Source organism: Pavona decussata, unplaced genomic scaffold, assembly GCF_977016875.1.
Source record: "Pavona decussata unplaced genomic scaffold, jaPavDecu1.1 SCAFFOLD_190, whole genome shotgun sequence".
In the NCBI taxonomy this organism is placed as follows: Eukaryota; Metazoa; Cnidaria; class Anthozoa; order Scleractinia; family Agariciidae; genus Pavona; species Pavona decussata.
Window position 1 is genome coordinate 2,330,272 of NW_028145599.1, and position 22,443 is coordinate 2,352,714.

Sequence of the window (22,443 nt, forward strand, 5' to 3'; positions counted from 1 at the left end):
TTTGCATTCGAGGTCACGGTTTCTAACATGAGAGGACGCAGTGGAAGTCTACTGTAAGTACGACGTCACGCAGAGATTTAATCTTTGTGGTTCCTTGAGGCGTCTGTAATCTCATTCAATATGACAGAGAATGAACGGCTCATGTTATTCTCACTTCTTTCTTTGCGATCTGGACAGTGTTTTTGAATATCGTAACTCGATACAAAATTACTGCATTACTCCTCATATAAGAAGATGGCGAGGATAAATTCGAATTAAATAAGTCTGTGGCCTGCCAGTGCTTATGTACGTACCGTCTAATGAGAGGTACCAAGCAATTGTTGATCATACTGATCAAAAAATATATATATATACCTTTAATTATATAAAAGGGACGCGTCGGCAAAATACCAAGAATGTATGAAGCTTTGCTTGGCCACGTACTTTGTTTTGTAATGAATCAACAAGATCGATTTGCGCGAATTTCGCTGCAATTGTATGGTGAAAAAAATATTAGCCTGAATTTCGTACGATGCGTCCTGTGCACAAAGCTCGGAAACTAATCGCCATCCTTAGATCTACTAGTTGTACATTCACTTCCGGAACACAACATTCCCAGCTAATGTTTCTATTGTTTTGCGATAAGCCGCTGGCTTTTCAAATTTGGATAATAACTATCACTGTGTGGAAACGCGGGCACATATACAAGCATCTTGAAATGCGATCGCGTAATTATATTACGGCACTGTTTAGCGGGAACGAGAAGGAAGCGCGCCCTTCCGAAATTGTGATCGATCATGCCACAAAAGTCGCGTGGAAGTTCATTAGAAAAAAAAAAAAGGAAGATGCGCAAAGCAAGAAATAAAAGAAAGCGATTGCTAAGAGCCGCTAATGAAAGCGAAGCCGGACAGATGCGACGACAAAACCTGAGAGACGTATTCTTCTGCTTTGGAATTGGCGCGTGTTAATTATGCGAAATGGTAGGCATTGAAACAAAGGAAATGCAAGGGACAATACCAAGGTAAGTCTCGCTTAGTCAAGAAGACGTAAGTTATCACAGAAGAGCATTTGCCTAGACAACCACAATTTTGAATATTCATGCTTAACATAAACACGACCAACATGATCTTGCATTGTGCATCATCCGGGTTATTGTTCCGGGGGTAGGCGCCATAAAATTCATAGTGTAGCAGAGCGGCCCTTAAAATTTATACTCCTGAACTTACAATGAAATGGAACAACCCATACTCACTTTCAGAACAGGGGGCACGACAAATTCACTTTGTGCTCGAAATGTCCAAATTGTAGATGTATTTTCACACTAGATAAAACCATAATGAGAGGACTATGTAGAACACTTTTATCAGTGAGGTCAGTATTTTACAAAAAAGCAATAAAAAACACGCAACTATATAGCTGGTGAAGTAATGAAGGAAGTGACTATGAAGCAAACTCGTAAAAATAATTAAATGCAAAATAAAAAAATGTACAGCCAATATCAAGGTGGATATCGGTGTCATGGTCTCGTGTAACAAAACAAATAACGCTAATACACCAACTCAGCCTTTAATTTTTTATCCATCAGAACGGCGGGTGTCCCACCTGATACGGTCTGATGTAACGTAAAAAACGCTAATACAGCAATTCAGCCTTTAAATTTTTGTCCATCAGAACGGCGGGTGTCCCACCTGATACGGTCTGATGTAACGTAAAAAACGCTAATACAGCAACTCAGCCTTTAATTTTTTATCCATCAAAACGGCGGGTGTCCCACCTGATACGGTCTGATGTAACGTAAAAAACGCTAATACAGCAACTCAGCTTTTAATTTTTTTATCCATCAGATCGGCGGGTGTCCCACCTGATACGGTCTGATGTAACGTAAAAAAACGCTAATACAGAAACACTGCCTTTATTTTTAAATGGTATGATGTGGCAATGCAGTCACCAGTGTAGCCAGGCATCGGTCAATTGATATCGATCAGAATGGTGGATACCCCCCCCCCTTTCCCCCTTATCTGCTATCGCAGATTATAAGTGAAGAGAGACAACTAGTCACAACATTAACAGGACCGCTCGCCAAATGTCATGGGATCTGATAATTTTGTCCACATAAGACTCCCTTACCCGGCTCAACTTTTTTCTTACAAATATGATAATACTTTAAAGTAAATTTAAACGAATAGAGAGCAACTGTTTACTATGGTAGTGCCATGAATATGCATATTCTTCAAGATTCACCATAGTTAATGCATTTGTCATTGTACTGTGTTGACAATAACACTCGTGCGATCACTTTTTTCAGGATTTCACTCCCAAGCTCACGATGTCTTTTTTTATGTTTCTTCTAACCGTGTCCCAAGGTGATTTAATAGCGCGCTTGATTTATGTCTGCCCTCTTGAATATACTTCGGAAAAATGTTGCACTTCATTTCAAAAAACGTATCATTTGCTCGATGATTAAATTTAGATCATATTCTTTCGGCGTACAATTTTGTGGTCTCAAAACAGAATAATCTAGGAATACTAGTAAATTCTGCACCACGTTACTCACAGTAGAGAACGCATGTGTCCTGTTATGCGCGTGATTGTTTCGTAATCGAAACCGTATATTTACACTGTCAAATCATTTGCAGGATCCCGTTACAGCATTTATTGCCTCTCTTTCCCTCTCACGTCTTCTCTTTTTCCTTCCTCTCTTCTGCCTTAAACTTTCTTCATGAGTATCTCTGCGCCAGTAAATGGTCTGCCTTTGCGAACTATTTTAGTCGGCCGCGTCCGCCATTTCGAGTAGCGCAATTACATTGTACATTTGCATTTACTCTAATTTCACATCACGTTTTTATTTCTTGGCACTTCTTGATGTGACATGTAGTCCAGATCATATTCCTATACCCTGCCTGGTTTGTTTTCGATTTAATTACATCCTCCATGACATAAAAACAGATAACGACACCTTGCAAGTCCCAAAAGAAAAGAAACCGGGTGAGTCTTAATTGGAGGTATGTTAGGAATGCTAGTAGATTCTACTAGCATTCCTTTGCGGAACTTACAGTCGAGCCCGCCTGCGTCCTGTCATGCTGAAATAATAAAATTGATGGTTGACATTGATCAAAAGTAAAAGGGTTATGTATTTGGTCATTCAGGTGTAAAATACAAAGAATCAAAGAAGATTGCATTACGTACTTCACTATTGAAATCACTCAGAGTCACCCCCAGGTCACCCCCCTTCTCTCCACCCTCCCACTCCACCCACCCTCCTTAATTGTTGATGTAAACATCATAAACAACAACTTGAATTTTCGCGTTCATCAGTCAAATAAACCAAAGAGCGGAAGTCTTTTTTACTGAGCTACACGTTGAATATTACCATTTGACTTCTGAGGAGAGAGGATCAAAATGTTTCCCTTTTTTTCGTGTTGGCGTCAGGCGTTTTCTTGGCGGGTTCTTTCGGAAGAGAGGAGAGGAAGTCTGCAAAACAGGTAACGCCTGAGAAATGAGTTGCATATATATAGCTAACAATTTTGGAAGCGGTCTGTGAAGTGGTTTCTCGCACTTTTTGTTTTTAAAAAAAAATCTATCATCGTGAATTAAAACCTCGCCTCTAAATTTTGGCGCTGTACCACTTTAAACTAAAAGTGGAACTATTTCTAGAAGGGTATATTCAATTTGAAAAAGCAAAACTTGGGAAAAACTGATTTATCCAGAATTTAGGAAATTAACTCATAGCTATCCAGTCCCCTGGGCAGTGTAGCACTCTGCGCCCTTCTCCTCTCCTCCTCCCCACAAAATTCGCTGTCCAGTCTCCACGCATTGTAGAAACGCCTGGCTAAGAATTTGTGCCGCAAAGGTTTTGAAGAAACTTACGTTTGTTTAATGTTCGTAAGAGAAAAGAATTTGATCTTCAGAATACAAGTATAATTCCAACGATTTTTAGCGAGGATTAGGGGCTGCATGGTGAAAGATTGATGGTTGATAATTATACTCAGAGCGGGATTTCTTGGGCCAAGTAAGGACTATGTAGGACTGTGCGAATTTTTGTCTACACCATACACTGAGGAATTGATTATTTTCGTTCTGGTCGGTTTGGAATTTCGTTATGTTTTAAGTGAGAAAATATTGCATTGCCTTACAATGCGATCAATCACTTGAATTGCAAACAAAGTAAACTTATAATCATAAAATTATGACAGAATCTTATCATTTGGGTGGCATACGTGTACTTGCAGTCTTTTATGTTTCTAAATTATAGACTAATGTACCCACAAGCAAATCAAAAAGCTGTGAAGCTGTTTCTCAAGCCTGTGGCTGTAAAGATGGTAAGTAAATTGAAAATCTTTATATTGTTATTATGCTGAGGGACCAATCAATTCCTCTCGATCTGTTGTTTACAAGTCACTGTTGACCTTTTGATCCCTAAGGCCATCCCTTTTTTTCTCCATTTGCCATCCACGTTACCCTAGATAGGATAGCAGACTTAAATGTGGTTTTTGGGCATGTGTGCCAAACGTTTGGTATTAGGGAGTTGAATGCGTATCAAAGAGAAGTCATAGTGCAATTTGCGCAGAAGAAAACTGATGTGTTCGTAAACCTTCCAACTGGTTATGGAAAGTCACTTATTTATCAAGCTCTATCGTTTGTTTACAATTCAATTCTTGAAGCTGCTGGTCACTGATTGTTGTTGTGGTTTCGCCGCTTGTAAATCTTATGAAAGACCAGGTAGACAAATTGGCAAATCTTGGAATTCTTGCCGCTTCTCTCAGTGAAATCACTGAATTATATCAAACACGAGTTTACCCGAAGTTGGGAAACGGCTCCTGATTGGTCCGCAGTCGACGAACGGAAGTGGCTGTTCGTTTCAGCAGACGTCCGTGGGGCAGGAACGCATGACGAACCCCTAAGAACTTCTGCGTGGGAGGCTATCCACGTCTTCATGTAGGACTAATATTTTACTGTTGTGGCTCAGTTTTGTGGCAAACCGCTCTCTCAGCTGCAAAGTGACTCAGAACATTGTTCTGTATAAAAATGACAGAATTTGTTATTCTTAGGCAGTGACTGAGTTCTCAGTTATTTTTTTTTTGGGAGGGGGGGGGGGGTTGGAGGACACAATGTCATAGTTGGTGTTTGATGAATCAAAAAAGGGTGTAAATGTAGCAGGGAAAATGGAGGGGCTAAAATATTTTGACTTTAAATAGCAAAATTTACCATCCCGTACGAAAATTTCGGACCTGACAGAGGCGGAATCCGGCCTGACTTCGGCGGGAATACCGTTGATAGAACCAAACATCAGCAAAACAAGAACCGGGCAAAAAAAATGTCTGGCTCCAAGCTAATAAGCCAGACAAATGTTACGCTCGTGTCTGGGTCACGGCAGCCGCACAAGACACTTACAGGAACAGAACAAGAGCCAAACAACCTCAAATTACTTTTCCAAATTTAATAACTTTAATAAGTAGCTAGGCACGGGCCTGATAAGAGCCTGACACGAGATTGGAAAGAGCCAGACAAGGTACGTTTGGTTTCTTTTCAATGAAATTGATCGCAAAGACAATGTTAAGACTAGCTGTTACAGTGTCAAGGAATATAAATAAAGCACGAACCGCGTTGTTTATAAACACACCTGCATATGGTACTACGGTCATCACGCTGCTCGACGGACCGCAAAATTTGGAAATCCCAAACTTGACCCCATTCATGCAAGACGCTGAAAAAAAAAGCCGAGTTCCGTCTTGACAAATGTTTTGAAAATCAGGTCATTCCGCCAGCTGAATCCGCAAAGAAGTCGTTTCGCTGGATTCCAAGATCAACGTACGTCTCACACTGCACGTACGGCGATGCGTTGTTTTCATTCTTAGCACGCGGTTTTATCAATCAAATGCCATAAGAGACATCGACATGTTGCAGATAAGTATCTCATTGTTTGAATTCATTTTTGATTGGTTAGCTTCGAGATCAATTGACGGTTACAGTTACTAATTTTTGGCGCTTGGAGTGTTAACCGTATTTTCAATGTGCGCGCGCGAAACAGTGCAATTGCAGTTACCGTCTTTCTTTTAGGCTTGTTAAGTTAGCAGTGATCGCTTCTTCCTCAGTGTTTTTAAGATCTCTTCAAGGATTTAACAAAGTTTTAGAATGTCGCTGTTCGCATGCCTTTATTTTGATTCAGACAAAAGTGTATAAAGCATTTTACATGTAAATGTAAATTGCGAGGATCTGAAAGCAAGCGAGATATATGTCGAATACATCTGCAGCCTGAGGAAAATGGAAGCAAGAAGAGGTTCTTAGCAACCATCCCAAAGGTTTAGGGGAGAGGTAAGCTACATTATCTTGTTATAAAATAAATGTCAGTCCTTTAGACTCGAATTTTTTTTCTTTTTCGAAGGAGACTCTGCTCGCAGGTTAACCGAACTGTTCCAATGGCTAAATTCCATGTTCAGTAAATTTCAGCTGCCAAAACGAGGAGAGGTCGAGTTAAAATTTAGAAAGCTTTATCAATTACGATTTACATTAATTGAAATCGTCCGTCTTTTATCCGACGAAAAATTCAGTAGTGTATTGAAATGTTGTAAAGTATGACCGGCCGGGTGACCTCGGACCATCTGAGAATCAGGCTCTATGCCCTGCAAAATAATTAGACTGAACTCACACCAAAACACACAAAAGGCGAGTTTGCACTTTACTCATGTTTTTGGAACTGAATAAACTTGATTTAATATTCGCAAACCACAACATTCTCTGCCTCTCCCCCAAGATCGCTCTTCGAAAGGTCCGGCTCACGCAACGCGTGTGAGAGATTATACTCTTCGCCGGGGCGATCGGGCTTTACACTAATTGCACACAAACGCTTGCAGTTTAACTCGCGGCGCTATCATTTTTATATTGATAGCATAGCTTTTTTGTTATCTGAATGGATATTTAGAACAACTGCAGCATCACAGACTTTTGCACTTGTTATTTTGCAGATTACGTGGCTTCTCATCGCATCGAAAATGTCAAGGAGCCAACCAGATCATTTACGCACAAAACTGAGGCGGCGTGCAGCTAAGTGATCTATCTCCTGTCTATTCAGCATACATATTTATTAAGGAACATTTGCTTTGTCGTATTTAATCTTTCGAGGATAAGTTGAGCAAATTATAAGTACATCAGTAAGCTTCCTTCAATTAGTGCAATGAATGTGTATATTTTTTAATTAGTTTGACACATGCAAGAAAATAAGAAATTATCGCCGCAAATTTGTTAATTTCTTTGAGATTGTGTATGTAGATTTAACACTGAATGGATATAGTAAAAACTTATTTTTATTGTATCAGTTTTATTTCATGAATCTATCAATAAAACATTTAATCGTTATTTCTATGTGTTTATATGCGTTGTACGGCCGTATTCAGGTTGGAGTTAGGCCGGATATATTTTTGCCGATTACATCACAGATTATTTACGTTGTCCGGCTAATGTCAGGCTCGTGTCATGCTCGTTTTCTGGTTGTTTACGATTTTTCGTGCCCTGCTCGTGTCTCGCTAATTCCCGCTCGTTTTAGGTTAGGTGTCTTGTTCCAGTTAGGTTCTTTACCGCTGTGTCCCGTTCTGCTCGTGTTCGGTCAATGTTATGCCCATGTCAGGTTGAAATGTCGAGCGGTACGCAGCTCTTACAAGATGTGCTGTGATTGGTCGATGGATTTTTGATAATAATTCTTCTAGCACGAAAGAAATATAAAGTATATAAGGAATATGGGGAATACATTAATAATAAAGTGTGCTGAGGTTATGAAGTTACGTAAGTACAGTCAGACAACGTTAGGACTGAATAGTTATTGTGAATTCAGTAAGTAATCTAAAGAAGTATTAGCTCTCTTATTACCACTATCTAAACCAGAAGTAACTCACTTGCCCTGGTTGCCCTGTTGCCCTTGTTGCCCTGTTGCCCTAGTTGCCCTGTTGCCCTTGTTGCCCTGTTGCCCTGTTGCCCTGTTGCCCTGTTGCCCTTGTTGCCCTGTTGCCCTTGTTGCCCTGTTGCCCTTGTTGCCCTGTTGCCCTTGTTGCCCCGTTGCCCTTGTTGCCCTGGTTGCCCTGTTGCCCTGGTTGCTCTGTTGCCCTGGTTGCCCTTGTTGCCCTGTTGCCCTTGTTGCCCTTGTTGCCCTGTTGCCCTTGTTGCCCTTGTTGCCCTGTTGCCCTTGTTGCTCTGTTGCCCTTGTTGCCCTGTTGCCCTGGTGCCCTGGTTGCCCTGGTTGCCCTGTTGCCCTTGTTGCCCTGGTTGCCCTGTTGCCCTTGTTGCCCTGGTTGCCCTGTTGCCCTTGTTGCCCTTGTTGCCCTTGTTGCCCTGGTTGCCCTTGTTGCTCTGTTGCCCTTGTTGCCCTTGTTGCCCTGGTTGCCCTTGTTGTCCTGTTGCCCTGGTTGCCCTGTTGCCCTTGTTGCCCTTGTTGCTCTGTTGCCCTTGTTGCCCTTTTGCCCTGGTTGCCCTGTTGCCCTTGTTGCCCTGTTGCCCTGTTGCCATTGTTGCCCTGTTGCCCTTGTTGCCTTTGTTGCCCTTGTTGCCCTGTTGCCTTTGTTGCCCTGTTGCCCTTTTTGGCTTTTTTTGCCTTGCTGCCCATATTGCCCTTGTTGCCCCCTTTTCCATATGTTGAGTGCCAAAGGTGATTAATACACTTGGCAGATGCCTTTGGGGGTATGGATATGCTTGATTTTGACTGAGCAATTATGATGACGATACCACCATCTCGTTTCATAACAATGAAAGCAGTAACATTCTTCGAGCAAGCTCTTCATTTAATGCATCAGTCAAATCCAACTGCGCCCAGATGCCTCGGACATTCGCATTTTTTGGCACTTGGATGGCAAACTCCTGGGAGGGAATGCATGTATTGGATTTGGCTGATGCATGAAGGATATCGAAACTAGTAGCGCGCGAGTGGCCCGCAAGAAGGGGAGGCAGGAGAAAGGTGCGGGGAAATGAAGTGAGAGATCACTCGCAAGTTCACTTGTAACTCGTAATAGGGAAGTTGCTACCACTCCATAACATTTCCTGGTAGTTTTGCACCGTGGCCGCAATTTACGTAAGGAACTCCCGAGAAAAATGCGAGCTATTTACATAATAAGCAATGTCCACTAAAGTTCCACGCCTGCTTTTTCCTCCATTTTAATCAACCCTTTACAATAGCCCACATTCAATATATTAACATTCCTACACGGGTGCAAGGTTTTAGGGTCAAAGTTGCAACTTTTTCATGACTCCATTGTCTCGAAATCCCCACAGGAGGCTTTAGCACAAAGAAAACTAAACCAAATTTTAAAAAACCACCAGAAAGCCTTGGAGTCATGTTTGAATTTTAATATATCGGACCTGGGCTATTAAAATCAGTGGGACGGACACACACAAAGAAACCTCACATACGCGTGATACCATTACGGCTAAGTGTACGTTCCGATAGCGTCTTGTTTATTAACTAAGTGCAGCCGCCCTTTCACCCCTTCGCCCCGCCTCCAACTAGTATGCAAATGCGAACGTAAAAATAAACGTTAATAGCTCTGATAGAACCTGATAGGAAACTAATCAGTTTTATAGTAGGAAATTGAAGAGCTGCGCATATATCGATAATTTGGAGATAACACTAAATCCGTCCTATTAATTAATGTTTGCCGTCTTACCTTTGAGGGAAAAAGGCAGCAAATCCTGGCACCCATCTAGACCACTCGTGACTTCCAGCGTATGTACCGCAAGGAATAGTTCTTCTTTTTGGATATACCGTACAGTCGATGACATATATAGACAATTTTCCATCTTTATTGACCACGCATTTCCCTCGGTTCATAAAAACTTGCTTATATCCAGCTATCTTTATCGAACAATATTGGTCAATAACGCACATATGAAGTAGACCACACTCCCAGAACAACCTCTCCTAGTCTTTTTTTAACAGAAGTGTGGGATGTCTGCAGCAAATAGCGCGATAGATCATCTACACTCACTCATACAAGCCAAAGATATCGAACACGATTACTTAAAATTTAAAACCCTAATTGTTGCTCTGCTTCCTGTAGCAGGTTTTACTTTTCATACATAGCCAATTAAAGTTGCAACAAGAAGTGTTATTTAGAAATTCATGCTAATATGACATTATCATGTTAACTCCAATGCATTGATATCTACAGGCCATGTCTAAAAGAGGGAAAGGTACGTGCGGTACATGTCAGCAGCAGTACGGTAACAGAAACAAACCCGCGTATTGTTCATGTGGTGCTTATCTTGGTGGGCATTTCATTCCAAAAAAGAAAAAGATAATTTCTGCACCAGAGGTTGTAGAGTTGGTGAGGAACATTTATTCCGCAAAAACAAGTTCCAGAAACGACCGCTGTCTCGTAATGAAAGAAGGACAACAATGGATCTGTTTACGAGCTAATTGTTTGAGGGACAGGGCGGCCTTTGTGTCATCAGGAAACGCAGACGAGTTTGCCTGTAATCATATTAATCTAGCAAGAAAAGGCGCGGTTTCAAAACCTTCAGATATCTGGACACCAACAGAATCAGATATTGACAACTACGAAGGTGGCCAGTCAGTGCAGACAGAACTCAAAAGCGAAGTTCAGGGATTAACACCACCTCAGCCAGCAGTGATCACCGTCTGCGAAGATAGATTTGTTGTGTTTGGACTTCCCACCGCAACCAACACTATGGGGTATTGTCATGTGCGCAAAGAGGAAGCAAACCTACTGTGTGCAAGTAAAGATTGTCAAGGGTGCGTAGCAAGATGCAAATCAGAGAAACAGAAGAATATATGCATACACCTGCATCTTTTATTGTTGTACAACAAGGTGAAGAAGAAAATTTTCAAGCAAGCAGAGGACGCACCATCTCCAGCTGAAGCTGAATTCGAACCTGAACAGCTACCAGAAGACCCTGGCCCCTCTAGTAGGTTATCATCAAATCAACATCAAACAACATCGACATTGACATCGGAACTGGAGCTCAACTCCAAGGGGGCTACAGAAATGACATCTGGTCTACAGGAAAACGCTAACTGTCCTCCAGGTGGGATGGGATCAGAGCCTGCATCAGAGCAGTCCACAGACGACGTAATCTCAAGCACGTCAAGAAATTCAACACTAGAGCTTATTTCAGAAAAATTCAAATTGCCGTATGAAATAACAAAAGAAACACATATAATGATTGACAATTTCAACGCCATTTCTCACCTTGGAGTACCTCTGGCTGGTCACGTGGGCTGGCCATCGGAATTTGCCCCCATTGAAGAAAAGTGTGGGCGGTGCAAATCGCACCTTGGGCCAAAGCGTACCCATCCCGGTTCTAGAGGGGAAAACAAGGGCATGGCATATCTCGTCACCAACATGACACCCTTTCGCATGATAACCATTTACGTAAGATTTTGTTGCAATTCAAATTGCAGAGCAAAGCACCAGGCTGACACACTTAAACTAGGTGAGTATGCTAAACAAAATCGAATACACCAGCGTATAAGACAATGAATCATCAGCGGGTCAAAGGAGAATATGAAATTGGGTTAATTTAAAGAAGGGGTCTCAAAAACGTGGTGATTGTTAGGTAGTCTGATTCGAAAAGACTGAAACTGTTTTCGCTCAGGGACTGAAATGGCCGATTTTGCTCTCACTTAGGGTGTTTGAAACGGAAAGTCACCATATTTGCCTATTGAGGTATCGTTCAGGACATGCTGTGTATAAAGACATTTACACAGAATGCAGTAACAAAGACCATACATTAATCTCCATTGTTGTTTCTGTTACTGCAGGTCTTCTTAACGTTAGCGATAAAGTTTTGGTGTCATTGGACATCCTGTCAGAATGGAGGGAGCATTTCAAGCGCGGTAGCCCTATATCAAATGTAATTGATTCAAAGGTCTCGTTCTTGGCTTCGAAGTCTCAGGTAAGGAGTGAAGGATCGTTAAGCTGTTTTTAAGTTCAACAGCGCAATAAACAATTCTAATTCAACTTCAAATACCTCACTGTTCTGTCTCCTTCCTCTATCCAAGCTAGTTAACTTATGAAATCTATGCCGACTACCTTTCTCGTAATCCATTAACAGTCCCAGTTGTCAGAAGGAGAGCTCAGGTGGATAAAGGACCTTCTGTACAATGGCTTTTATGCCTATGAGGCATTGACCCCAAGAGACCTTAATTCGGTAATCTGTGGCATTTGCGGGATCGCAGGAGAGATCTACCTGGGCGACGGCAACGAGAAAAACTGTTGCAGTAACAAGCATGTGAGTATATGGACCTAACTACTCGTTGAGCCAATCGATCTAATCAACTGCTACGCATTAATTAACGGAGGGGGGGGGGGGGGGGACGTTGTCTTTTTTACTTTGACATTTTTTAACCGAATGCTCTATTTGACAATGTAGGTGAAATTCCCCGAACAGGAACAAGCGGACGTAAGTACCCAAAAAGGACCAAAATCTCTGGAGAACATGCTTGACGATCTAAAGCTTTATTGGTTGGAGAAAATTACGTACACCAGGGTGCTCGCTGAGCCTGATTTCAATGCTGCTACTCTCCCTCCAGTTATTGCGCCCTTACTTCGAGCACAACGAGTGTTAAACACTGAAGGAGAGAAGAAAAGCGTTTACCTCTCCGCGAACGCTGATGGTGAGTCAAGGCTATTTACGAGTGGAAGAACATATAGGAATGTATGCCAATTCGGCTGCATTCCATTTAAGGGCACATGAAAGGAGTCCCAACACTGCACAGCTGTTCCCCGCCTCTTAACCCGGGAGTATGACTTAGCTTCCCTTGAGCCGAATTGAAGGCAAATGAAAAAAATTAATATATTGTAATTGCTCATTTACATTCGATTCCGCTCTTGAGACTACAATACTCATATGTTGCTCCAACAATAATGGTAGCGACCTATGTATCAAGAAACAGCGACACCACCTCACTTTACCTGTCTACTTTGTGGTTCAAAATTATGTCCTTAGTTTAGTTGTTTTTCCAGTTTCCATGGTGTTTGTGTACTGTTATAATAATGAATTGGAAGCAAAGAAAAATAGAAACTGGAACCAAGGATAACATTGAAACCAAACAAATACAACAATGGTAAGGGATTTCAGAGAACTGTTAATTTCAAAGTTCATGCAGCAACAAGAGATTTAGACGTGTGCTTCGCAGAAACCATTGAACAACAGTCATAACATAGTAAAACGTACTTTCTTACACCTTCCTTCGACAGGTCATCAAGCAGTACTTCATGATATAATCAAGACGGGGAAGATAGAAATGAACCGTCTAGAAGAATACAGTGCAGGGGAACTTAAGAACTTCTGCAAGGAATGCAAAATCCCTTATTCTGGGAAGTCAATGGTATCTATTTTCAAATTAAGTATAAATGTTCAAGGTTGAATCACGAATACTACTTTTCCATGTTGTGTTCTTCGTCGGGAAAGGTGGCGGCGGGTAGAGGGGGGAGGAGGAGGGGGATGGTGTCTCGTTATGTGTGTTCGTAATTTTCCACATTCCAAAAATTTCCAGGAAGAGATACGGATTTGAGCGCACAAAAAAAGACCATCGAAAAGTAGACCAATTAGGTGGGTACGACAGAGCAGGGATGCATGTAAACAAAAACAGAACTGACTGTGCCGTTGTTGAGAAAGAAGGGTGAAATTATCCAAACTTAATAGAAATGGGGGAGGTCTTTGAAATACAGTGCATCTGAGGGAGAGGAGGGGGTTTTATAATAAAGTATGTTTTTTCTGTCCTCAGGTTGCCGTCTTTCAGAAGCTTTCCTTCGTTTCTACGTTTATTATGCTCCCAAATCAGGTCTTCCTTTGTGAGCCGACGTTAAGTTAACCGCCCCGTGGTATACCTTGTTGAATGTTTCCATTTTGATACCAAGGATACAAAGCATAACGATAACCGTTGTAAGAGATTATGGTCTATGAGCTTGCGCTAATGGCAACAGGCTTTTTATTTTTGGGAGGGGGGGGGTTGGGACCTTGTGGCCCCTTTTGGATCTATCCTATCCACCCTCGGGTATTTCGTTAAAAAAAGTACACCCCTTCCCCCTTAAGTCATAAACACCTAGTTTAACACAATGTGGGCGACTCTGTCTCCCCACCTTTAAACCAACAAAAGCTCATTTAAAAATATCAATTTTCTTTTAGGCAAAGATGAAAGCAGACTTGATGACTCTTTATAAAGGAATCCTTTATGGCTTTTGTCCTTGCCATGGCTACAATAAAAAATCTGGCAAAACTGGCGGGTTTTACCACATGGTGTGCAGGCATGGGGTAAGTTGTGTAAAAGAAACAAATATTATGCAATATTATGGCAGTTGTTTATCTTTATTTAAATCGTTAATCCTTGGCAAATATCATGAGTTCTGAGAAGATGTTTTAAATTTGAGAATTTCAATACTGGCATTTTCATCGACCAACGTGCATCATAACTCACACTGTAATGGCCCTTAAGTATGATTAGGCCAGACTAGTAAATGTAGGCAACACGCTTCCTTTGGAAACAAGTATTTTTAATTTTCCACAGTGCACTGTGGCATCCAAAATACTGGTGCTGTCTGAGTCTGTCCGTGATGCGGCAGATCTCTACCTATCAGTCAAGTACCAGCCAATAATCCTCATCAACGACTCACCATGTGGTTTTGTGCGGCATTTAGAGTGCAGGGATGCAGAAAAAGCAAACCAACTGTGGGGAGAATTTTCTGGTTGTTTTCAGCGTCCAAAGTATGCCACAACTATCCGCAGGGTAAGGAAGAAATGATCAGTCTTGTTTTACTATACACTGAAATACACTGTAAAAACATGATTTACAAGGATTTTTAGGGAGAATAATTATTAATCCTTTGTTGATTTTTTCATTTTGATGTGACTTTGTACTATCCATCACGTAACATGGAACATTTGTGTATTCTTTGTTGAAAAAGGACCACAATTTTCCAGAAATTGTTCCAGCAGAATACAGAACTGTAGGAGGAACTAGCAGCACTGAATCACCACACACACATCCGTACACAGGAACTACCAGGAGATTTGTACTTCAAGATCGCTTCCATGCATCAAAAAACCCACACAAGTCTCCTTTGTGCCTCTTCCATGATGTCAACCTCTGTCATCAGGCAAATTGCATCACTACCAGCACACAGGAGTCTGAAAACTCAAGAAAAAATCAACGCAGATTAAGAAGTACCTGTGCCCAGAACTTTGGTCTACACTTCCTCTACAATTATCTCATGGACTATTACCAAAACAAGGCCATCGTGAAAGCACAGTATGATTCCCTTGAACCTTATTTAAAGTCTGGGCAATCAATTTCAAGAGACAAATTCCATAGATTTATAATAATAAGTAACAATTAAAGTCAGTTGCACATGACATTAGCCGTGGTCACACTACAGAACTCTAAGTACTTGTTGACAGTCTACAAAAGGAAACTTGATTTTTTACGTGTGACCGATTGTTCCCTTGGTAACTTACCTCGGGAAAATTTTTCTTTTATGGGGCTTGGATGTGTCTCGAGAAAAATAGAGTGTCCCTTGACAGCTACTCTAAAGTGATAGCTGGCTACGTTTTTGTCTTCACCTTGCATGTTGATTTAGCTTAAGAAATAACAGCAAGATAAAAGGAAAATGTCTCTTCAGTTTTATCAGCTAGATCCTCCCTTAGAATCTTGCAACTGTGCGTGAAAACCTTAGGAGCGGATACCAGTATTGTGATCTTCACAGACAAAAGTGTGACCACAGCTATTAATTATGAGAAGGAAAAATGACGAGCCTAGGGGGTGGTGGGACACACAGGATTTCAAATGACAAGGATGATTGAGTGGGGCTTAAAATCAACTCCCCCCCCCCCCCCCCTCCAAAAAAAAGATCCCTTAGGTTTCAAAATCTCCACAAAGTATCATTGATATGCTATAACACAAAAAGAAATATGACTATGGAATAACAAGAAAAATCCATACTTAATCAAGCTACCCACAAAAATACTTGCAAAAATTTCCCAAAATCGACAATTTCAAACCCCCAAATATTCTTCTATCATCACTGTCACTTGAAATCCGGAGGACTCCCTGGAAGTCTAGAATTGTGTATTTTCAACAGAGGATAATGGACCAGAGAGGTGCACACCCAGTGTACCCTCTGGAATACCGTGAAGGTGAATTTCAGTAAAGTTGTTTTAGTGACATAAGTTTGTTTCCTGATACAATTTCAAGCTAGGTTACCTCTTAGCTTCCTTAATCCTCTAGCACTAATTATTCATACCAAGATTCAACTTTGAGAGCTTCTGGAATGCTTTTGCCCATTTCGTCTAAGTGAAACCCTGTATCCCTTGACCAATGCTCCAAGATAACCACTGAATTTAAATGACCTTTACTACAACTTTCTGAGTCTTCAATAGTTTATCTCAGTAGCCCCCATGCAAGCACAATTTTGAAATGAAAAAAAAAACACACACACACATCTAAACTCTAAATAAATCCATCATGCATTATATATAAATTGAATACCTAAAATTATGCCCAGGGGGAAAGGGATGCTTGAAATCCAGAGTACACCCTTGAGCCTAGACCCAACGTAATGCACTTATCAGGGGCCATCCCAGTGGGAGGTGTTTCCCCAGGGAACCCGCAGGCTTTTGCAAAATAATGTTGCAATATTTCTTCACAGAAAATTAACACTGGTCCTAATTGTAATAAAATTTATACTTGCTATAATAGAGGCAATATCTTTAACAAGGGTTAAAATAACAAGTATTCAATTGCAAATTTCCAACTGCTTTACATGTATATAGTCAAGTAATACGAATCAACTGCTGTATATGTTTTTTCTACTGTATGACAAGTGTCAACTGCTACATGCACTGCCTACCTGTTTAGTTCATTTATAGCGACAGTGTATATTCTTAACGTTAAGTTAATACATGTATGACTTCTATGCATGCATAAGCAAATTATCTGGCTATAAATTAAATCTATTGTAAATTAAAGTAAATGCAGCTTGCATGATCAGAAATTAAATCATATTATAGAAGTTAGCAGCCGTATATTCTAATAAAAGGAAGAGAGTTGAGTTGTTTTCCTTTATTTATGTCTGGCGCGAAGCATAAATAAAATACGAACTCCCACGAGACTTATCCGACGAGACATACCTTTCTAAGCTTTCTTACCCGGTTTGTAATCTCTGAATCTTTCTTCGTCGGCGGTTCTGAAGGTTCTGATGTGCCTTCTTTTTATTCTATGAATCTTTCTTAGTCGGCGGTTGTGAATGACTTCTGATCTGAAGGTTCTGATCTTTCTTCTGCGGTTCTGATCTCCGCCATATTGAATACTAATTGTTTTCAATAGCCAATCAGAGAACTCCTTCTAAAAAGCTGCGTGTCATCCGGAAATTCATGCTCCCGTTTGGTCAGACATTTTCGTACGGGATAATACCAAGAGTATATACATAAAGCACCATATAAAAATATGCCTGGATAAACAGGGAAAGCATTTACAATACTTATACATGAACTAAAAGTATATGTATAGGATTGCTTTGAAAGGTTCTTGAGTATTATTGAGCATTTTAGTAAATTTTCATGACGTGAAATTCAAATTGCGGCGTACAATACATCAAAGGTAGAAATCAGGGCCTTTAACATAGCTTTGTTAGAATTCTCCCTGCAGTTTGGCTGAATTAAAACATTTGTTCATGACAGAATTTAAGGATGTGATGGTTTTATATCTTGTGAACTGTGTTTTTGACACCATTCTTTCTATTTTCCTTCTCCTCACCTTCTTTACAAATGGCAAATGGTATTTAATATTTAGACAGCAGAACTTACAATTCTGTTTTGTTCTCAGTCTTGTACATGTAAAAGAAATCCAGACTTTGAGGTGGCTTTGCGAAAACTCAAGACTGTGATATCCGCAAAATAAATTGACCACAATTTTGTTTAGAACAGTAAACTGTATTTTTGGAGAAACTAATTTCACCTGTCCTTTCTAGGCTTTCCAACCTCTTCATACCTTAAGGCTTTTATTGCTGATCCTGTTCTCTTTCTTCTTCCCAACTATTATGAGCTCCAGTGTTTTAATTTTCCCCTTTTTTAGATGTTTTGGTCAAAAAGGTACAATGTACAGTAAACTCTCTCATGGCGACCACTTCTCGTAAACGACCACCTTATGTAAGCAACCACTTTGTAAACAATAATTTTGTTTCTCAGTTAAACACTGTTTCAAAAGCTTTCTTGTACGCAACCTCCACTCAAATTTCGTATGGGACCGCGACCACTTTTTAGGCCAGAAATTACACGTCATATTCTTTTGTTTTCTGTTTCTGGTAAGCGACCACCTAACACGCATGATCGTAAGTAAATCATTACCCAGAAGTGACAGACCTTCAGTTTTTAATGACGCTACCCCAGACTGCTGACAGATAATAACAGTTTACAGACAAAGAAGATGGCTATAATTAGATCTGTAGGGAAACGGGAATTCTTACAGTGATCTGTTCCAAAATGTTATACAAAGTCTCATCAGAAGAATGAATAGATGTAAAAAAATCAAATAAATTAGTTTCTATTGCCTAATGTTAGTTGCTAAGGTAATATTTTTATGCATTAGCCAAGTAATTAATCAGCCAGTATTAGGCTTATTTTGTTGACCTTTCCCGTAAGCGACCACCTCCCGTAAGCTGAAACCACTTTGTCATGCCCCAAGGGGGGTCCAGACGAGAGAGTTCACTGTAGTTGCTTGCTGCATGTAAATACCAAGGATTTTAATTTAGAAAATTTTGTTTAAATACTAGTAAAATAAATTGTCTTTTGATGTCCATTATCAGCTCATGAATTGTTGCAAGCAGTGGCATGAATTGTGTCTGTGGATTAAAATTATTTCTAAGAACCAGCTTTACTTGATGTATATATCCCAAGTCTCACAGTGTTTTACCCTTTGATATGTTGTGTTAAGTTTTCATCTGTCTTTTACTGTGAATAATATTTCCTTTAATTTTTTGCAGGGAAGGATGGAAAAGATGGGCAAAATGGTGTGTGTTCAATAACTTCAAAAAAAGTGTTATTAAACATAGATACCTAATGAAGGCTGCATTTACAGCCTGTATGTAACCTGAGCCTTATTAAATGTTTCAGGAATCTTTTTGTTTAGAATTGTGCTGCACAGATAACTATTGATTAAATAAATTAATGGTAGCTTTAATTTGATAGTGGCAGTAGTCGTTTTGTAATTTTCCTGACTTAACATAATTTTGCATTTTTAAAATTTAGTTGTATTTTACTGTTAATTGCTTACATTGTTATGTTAGGTATTTATGGAAATGCATCTGTGTGTTATTGTCATGGAGCCCTGTGTGAGGTTGCTTTTAACAGCATTAAACTTGTCTTGATAAAAGCCATCCTCACTGGCTTTGGCATTGAAATTCACATACATGTAATGTTATCTTTAGGCTTATACATGTAAGTTATTTAAATATTTTGGAAATTTACATGTACAGTTGACTGCCGATGACTCAAACCCTCACTATCTCAAACCTCCCACTAACTTGAACCAAAATGAATTTAAATCTGGATTTCCCCTGGATTTTCGTTGTACAGCCTGTGCATTGACTTTAATTCGACCCTTCGTAACTTGAGCCCTCGATAACTCGAACCTTTCGCTAACTCGAAGCAATTTTCGTTTCCTTTCAGGTCATTTTCCATATAATTTTACCCTCAATAACTTGAACCGTGCTTGTTTTTGAAACCTGCAAAGTTTGCACTGCCTCAGGTCTTCTCCTGCTGCTCTACTTTGTTTTGTTTCACATTATACGTTATGTTACATTCTGATTTAATTTATAATTAATTTTAGCAATACATTATTGTTCCATTTTCACTCGACTTTTCTATGATTGAATTTCATTAAAATTTACATGTATGAAGAGAAATACACTGACATTAAACAACGTCGTTTTTCCCTTATTTCCGGTCATTTGTTCTCAACTCCCGATAACTCGAACCTTTTTCAATTTTCGGGAAAGATTCGGGTTATCAGTTGTCGACTGTATGATCAATCATTATGTAATTTTATAAAGTTAACTCAGATTTCATTGTTTTCTTTATCTCAAGTAATTCCGACCATGGATGCATGCAAGCTAAGAAATTTTAATAAATGATTAGTAGAACTTCTACTTCATTTTAACTCTTCTCTTGTAAATTTTACTATGCAAGTTTCTAATAATTATAAAGTCAACTTATGTGGGTGTCAATATCATTTTGATTTATTTTTACTTTCACAGGGAAAGACGGACGTGATGGAGTGAATGGTGATTTAGTCAATTTTTTTCAAGTGCTTTTAATTAATAATGAGATGCCCTAGTAAATTTTCATTTTAATAATTATGTATAATTTAATATTGTTATTTCAATCATTGGGTGGGATGAGTACATCACAACTTATCATTGTTGGCACAAACTCAGTGTATACATGTATAATTATATTTTCCTTCCATCTTACCTGTGTGTTGTAAGTATTCAGGTTGGCCCTGGAGATTTTCATCACTTTATAGTGTAAAAAATAGAATTAAATAAATAAAAGTAAAACTTGGAAACAAAATAAGGGATGTTGATGGGGCTCAATTTATTGAAATGGTAGAATCTTTTGTTCAGTAGATAAAAGAAAATCTGGCCAAAATTCAGGCCTCACTGTTAGTACAGTGTAGTAATTGGTAACATACATGTATTCATTGCTGGCTAATACTGTGATAGTGACCTGTAATCATGAAGAAACAAATAAATAGTTTGTATTGTTTGGATTCTGAACCACTGGGACATTTGGAATAGTTAATTTAAACATAAATTATTCAAACAGCAACTAGTACTTGAGCAGAGAAATTTTGTGTACATAGCCGCTTCCCTCTCATGATGTCATCTTATCATCTTGGTGGCATCCAAAAGTGAGAAGAAGCAGTTGAAATGCTCAAGTTCTTCCCTTACTTTTATCGAATACATGTACATGTATGTGTGCATAGCTCTCATTTCAGTTCTAACGAGAGTGGTACATGTAGTTTTCAAGACAATGGGGATGAATCTCAGTGAAGTGAAGGGATAAGATGACATCACAATTTTCTACTCAGGCCAACTCTCTATGTGGTTTGCGGACACTTTTGTATTGTGTAATGGTGGCAAACTGAATGTGGAAATTAGGCTTGAAATATTTGATCATGAGCTTACATTGGAATTACTTGTACTTAAAATTTGGCATGGGTATAGTACTTTCCTCCTTATAAAGACTTTGGAATGCTTTTAGAAAAAAGGAAACTAACTAAAGGAAAAATTTTGATTTATAATAGCACTTTAATATTATGTAATTATTAAACCGTTCAAGAATGAAACATTCAGCTCATATACTTGTGTGTACTAATAATTGATGACTTTTTCATGACCCTTATTTATAACACTGGAAAAGATGGCCGTGATGGACAGGATGGCAGAGCTCGAGCAAAGGTTAATTGTTTTTTTTCTTCTTCTTGCTTTTGTTGATGTTGGTAGAGTTAAGTTTTTTTACTTTTTTTTCTCATTTATCAGGGAGACAAAGGTGAAGTAGGGATGCGAGGACTGGATGGTAATCCTGGTATTAAGGTACATGTACTCATTGTTGTTTTGTATTTTATTGCACATGCATGTAAAGATGACTATTGTGTATGATTACTGTCCTTCATTGAGTGAAGTAATAATAATCACTTTTTTCCACAAGTTGTCATTCAAATATTTTGGGTTCTCAATTAATTTGAGTTCTGTCCCACTTTATATGGACTTAAAAATAATGAATACAGACTGTACATGTATAAAAAGTCAGAATGTTCTCAAGATCGTAATACAGTAAGTGCCCTGTGCAGATGCTGTTTGGGCTAGTCACGCAATCTCATTAAGAAGAGGATTACATGACAAACCTGAAGACAATATGCCATAACACAATTGAAAGAGTTTTAGGGTGCATTTGATTGACCCTAATTTCTGGAATAGGAATACATGCAATGATGACAGTAACTCACTCATAACAGGTTTTTTGAGTTACTGGAGTACAAAATGGCTCTTCAATTAATTACCATACATCAGCGAAAGTTTGCTGAAATGTCATCCCAAATTTACTTAAAAAGAGAAATATAACAGCTATAATTTCCGCTTTAATTCTTATTCCAGAGTACAGTCAATGGAACACAACCTTTGAGTGTGTTTAGTTGTTCCAGGAGTTAAACTATGAGGAGAAAAGTGATACCTTTGTAATGACATCTGCAAATGGTTAGACTTTCTAGTCTTCTTGGATAAGGACGATAAATCGTAGGTCCCACCTCACAACCCCAGTTAATGATTACTTTGTGGGACGTTAAAGAACGCACACACTGTTCGCAAGAGTAGGGGACGTAGTTCCCGGTGTCGTGGTCTGGCCTTCTATCTTTCACACTCATGCTTGGGTTGAGTGGGTGGGTGGGTGGGTGAATATATGGACCGATGC

At 39.5% G+C, this 22,443-nt stretch overlaps 1 long non-coding RNA gene across 1 annotated transcript; it reads right to left on the bottom strand.

The window, feature by feature from the left end:
- Window positions 1-5,401: 5,401 nt before the first annotated feature.
- LOC146462336 (uncharacterized) lies at window positions 5,402-6,946 on the bottom strand. The gene is made up of 2 exons (XR_014857163.1): window positions 6,823-6,946; window positions 5,402-6,780 (listed from the first exon to the last, which is right to left on the bottom strand). It is a non-coding gene; the product is annotated as an uncharacterized LOC146462336 (long non-coding RNA).
- Between the last annotated feature and the right edge of the window lie 15,497 nt (window positions 6,947-22,443).